The sequence below is a fragment of the Tupaia chinensis genome, unplaced genomic scaffold (assembly GCF_000334495.1).
Source record: "Tupaia chinensis unplaced genomic scaffold, TupChi_1.0 Scaffold144276_1, whole genome shotgun sequence".
NCBI lineage: Eukaryota > Metazoa > Chordata > Mammalia > Scandentia > Tupaiidae > Tupaia > Tupaia belangeri.
In genome coordinates this window covers 640,921-645,291 of record NW_006204133.1, presented here as the reverse complement: position 1 = coordinate 645,291, position 4,371 = coordinate 640,921, and the positions used below count along the sequence as shown (strand labels likewise).

The 4,371-nt window shown below is 47.2% G+C and overlaps 1 pseudogene; it reads right to left on the bottom strand.

Moving 5' to 3' along the window:
• Positions 1-640: 640 nt before the first annotated feature.
• The window catches only part of LOC102502954 (syntenin-1-like), a 12,526-nt pseudogene continuing 8,795 nt past the window's right edge, over positions 641-4,371 (bottom strand).

Below are 4,371 nucleotides of genomic sequence, written 5' to 3'. Positions count from 1 at the left end.
AAAATCTCCCAAAAAAAAAAAAAAAAAAAAACTTAAAAAGTTAAAGGCAGTCATTCTAAATGTACTATGGTCGCAGGTTAAAAACGCAGCCATACCACAGGACTGAAGTATGTGAGCAGCACTCCTTGTTACCTGGGAGAAAGGCAGCTCCTGCCAAGCTGAGCCTGCATCAGTCACCCTAATCACAATGGCTTGTCCCAGTGTCAGGTCTCCAGGAAAGAAACTACTCTAGGCAGGTCAGTGATCATCTGAGAGTTTCACATCCGTAAAGCCAAGCTAAGGCTACAACCATCTTGAAATCTCACCAGGTATCACACACAAGAGTAAGATTCCCGGCCATGATGTAATTTGGGGCTGGAAGGTGGCATGGTGTGTAAGGGTGCTGGACTCCCACATGGCCGACCACAGTTTGAATCCCAGACCTGGTGGCTTGCTTTCTCACTTTCCTTCTCTTTCTCACTCTGTCCCTCTCTGCTCAAATCAAAATAAATAAAATAAATAAAGTTAAACAAAATAATAATAAAAAAAAGAAAGGTCTTCATGCAGCAAATGCTCGCTGACTTGGGGACAGCTTCCCATGCGTACTACGGAAGGTGCCGATGGCAGGCTGCAGGAGTCAGCCACATCCACGTGGTGGGTCTCACGCCTCGGGAATGGTGTGGTCCAGCAGGGTTTTCATGGTGCTTGGTGCCATCCGTTTAATATGTCCAAAGATAAGAGCAGGCATGACTGTAATGCTAACCACGTCCCAGTCGAGACCGGCCCTGTTGACAGTACGTCTGCAATTTGAGAGTCCTTCAACCCAATAACTTTCTGTCCACGGATTTTACACATGCTGTGTTCCATGAGAAGACCATTTCTGAACTATCTTTCACTATGGGCGTTATTTTTCTATTTTAAAAGATAAATCAGGGGACCAGCAGATGATGGAATGGTTATCTTGTTGGACTCCCACATGGCTGACCACAGTTTGAGTCCCAGACACAGAGCCTTGAAACTCACCAAGAGTGTGAGTGCATGCATGCCCAAAATCCAGAGAGGAGAATGGAAGAGAAAGGATTGGAGCATGGCCATCCCCCCTGGGATGACTTCTCCCTCTCGCTCTCTGGCTTTTTGGTGAGCATATGCGCCCTATAGCAAAAATCTCTGTTAAAAAAAAAAAAAAAAAGATAAAGTCATCGCATCCAGTAGTATCCTTACACATGCTGATTGTGCATTCAAAGGATCCGTCATGAGGACCAGCAGATGGCATAGCAGTTATGTCGCTGGACTCCTGCATGGCTGACTGGTTTGAGTCCCGGACCCGTGGCTTGAAACTCATATCGGGTGTGTGTGCATGCATGCCCAAGATCCTTGGAGAAGAAGGAGGAGAAGGGATTGTGGCCATTTGCAGTGGGGTGTGGTTTCTCACTTTCCCTCTCACTGTCTCTGTCTCTCTCCTGGTGAGCACATGTGCCCTAAGGCAAAATTTCCCAAGTGTCTGTCACAAATGGTCTTGGCAATCTTCTCTCCAAAAGCCTGTCTGAGCACCTCGTGTGCTTAACCAGAGCTCCAGCCGGCACAGTTCTCACCGTTGATCTGGAGTACTTTGGCCTCCAAAGCTCAGACCAATCAATGAGGCTGGAGAATTAGCCCGGACTAGCTGAATAAAGATACCATTAGTGTATGCACACTCACCAGAGAGACAGAGACAGAAAGCAAGAAATTACGCCCCTAGAGGGGATGACCATACCACAATCCCCTCTCCTCCATTCTCCTCTTGGGATTTTTGGGCACGCATGCACACGCACCCGGCATGAGGTTTAAGCTGCTGGGTCTAGGACTATGAACTACAGTCGATTACGTGGTAGTCCAGTGACATAACCATTACACCGTCTGCTGGTCCTGAGACTCCATACCTTTAATCACTGCATCAAACTGCCTCTTGGTTGAAATAAGAGCACTGCCTCCTCAGGTGAAGACCTCAAAGGAAATAAGCCTGTCTCACCATGTATGTCAGGTTAATGAATTAGAAAATCGATTTGATCTGTCCAGTAGTTGGCAAGGTGGGTAGGTTAGCTGCACCCCACATGGCTGACTGTGAGGATCCAGCAGCTTGAAAAACAAGTGGGGGTGCCTGTGCATGCATGCCCAAAATCGAGAGGAGAACGGGGGAGAAGGGATTGCGGTATGTCCATGTCCATGCTCCATGAGGGGTGATTTCTTTCTCTGTCCCCCCCAAAGCGGGCACAAGTGCCTGTGGCAAAATTGGAAAAAGAAAAAGAAAAAGAAAGAGAAAAAGGAAAAGAAAGAGAAAAAGGAAAAGAAAGAGAAAGGAAAAGGAAAAGGAAATAAATTTTATCATTACATACACTTGCCTGTAATATCTGTTTTGGTTACTGACGTGTCTGGCACATGGAAGACAATACAATTTGCCAAATGAAAACGTGAATAAATGAATAAAGTGTGTGAAAAGTGTGCATTCCCAGGCAAGCAGAGGACCTAAGCAAACAGAGTAGGAACTATCACTTATTGAAGCGCTTCTCATCCTAGGGCACCAAGTGATGGCTACCGGAGCCACGTGATTTAGCCTCAGCCCAACCCCAGTAAGGTATATATCCTATCTTAGGTCGGGAGGCATTACACCATGTAAGATGCAGGTTATAAACTTATTCCAGGCTTTTGAGTGACCTGCACTCCTCCTTCCAGCCCCAAGAGTTCGGGCAGGACTTCCCGGATACACCAAAGACCATGGCCAAGTCCCTTTGGGTCTCACTCACATTTGCAGCACTCCATAGCCCCCGTGCCAGTTACTTCTGCAAGGCCTCCCTAACCTCTCGATCCGCTCTGTCTGCAGCAGCCTCCAGGTGCCCTCCCTATCTCTGGCCCTCCATCTGTCTTCCCTCCCATTGTAAGAATCACGGTCCTGAAGCTCAGCTCTGTGGGGAAGGCCCTGGGCGTAGGGTCTGGAATGAGAAGGCTTGGCTTTGAGGTAGAACAGGCCAGGAAGTCAAATACTTGGCCGTAGCCTCAATTTCTCCCCTGGTAAAATAGGACACGTCAGTATATTTCATAGTTCCTTGTGGGGATTAAATGACAAGAGGTAGGCTGAAGTGGAACTTCACAAATGTGTGCAATGTCATAAATACTCTAAGACTTTGCTGAACTAAATCTAAATGTTGGCCTCCCTATTCAAAGATATGCTACAAAGCTACAAAAAAAAAAAAAAAAAAAAAAAAAAACAAAACCAAGCCAAAAGCAAACCACCACCTTCCCCCGAATGAGATGCCTGCTGTGGCTTTCTGCTGTCCGCTGAATGCAGTAAACGCTTCACAGCGGCATTCTTTTCTTTTTTTTTAATTTCTTTTTTTAATTGCCAGGGTGTGCTTGCACTTGCCAGAGAGAGAGAGAGAAAGAGTGAGGGAGAGAGAGAAAGCACCCTCCAACGGGCCACGGTCACATTGTAATGGCATTTCTTCATTCCATCAAGATTTGCGGCACCGACATGCACTTGCCTGGCATGTTTTTGTCATGTGGAGTTGGGCTTTCTGTGCACAGCATGTAAACACTGTGCTCCGGGGCTGGCATCAAGCCTTTTTTTTTTTTTTTAATTTGCCAGAAGGTGTGTGCACCTGCCAGGGGGAGAGAGGAAACCCTCCTTCCCCTAGGGGCATGGCCGTGCTGCAATCCCCTCTTCTCCGTCCTCTTCGTGGGACTTTAAGCAAGCTGGCACACACACCTGCCGCCACTTGGGCCAGGACTTGAACTGCACAGCTGGCCATGTGGATCCAACTGCCTTAACTTCCGCGCCACTGACTGGCCCCAGGGTTCTTTTTAAGTAAAGAGATTAGAAACTGTATCTTTTTTTTTCTTTTTATTTAATATTATTATTATTTTATTTTCGTTTGGAGAGAGAGAAAGAAAGCGAGAAAGCAAGTTGCTAGGGACTTGAGCCACTTCCGGCCACGTGGGAGTCCAGTGCCTTCTCCACACCACCTGCCGGCCCCAGACTCTCTTCATCACGTCCTCCCGTTTCTTACATTTGCCCTGCACGCAGGCAGATTGAACTCTCAACCATTCCTAAGACAAGCGCATGTTCTCCCACCTCTCCCTTTTGCTTTTTCTATATCCTTTTGAAATCCCTCACCTCCTGCCTCTACTGAAACCCTAGTCAGCCCTTAGATCCCAACTGCAAAGCCGCCTCTAGCCTCCCAGGCCAGAAGTGACTTCTCGGGTCTCCCACAGTGCCCCCTTGTGGTACTGCATGTGCATTCTTGATTCTGCAAGACGAATTCTCAAGGGTCCTGAAAATTGTGTCTTGTTCCCTGAGTCTCTAAAAGCGCTTACAAGGTTAGTGCACATATGAGACTTTGAGAAGTGACTACATAAAAC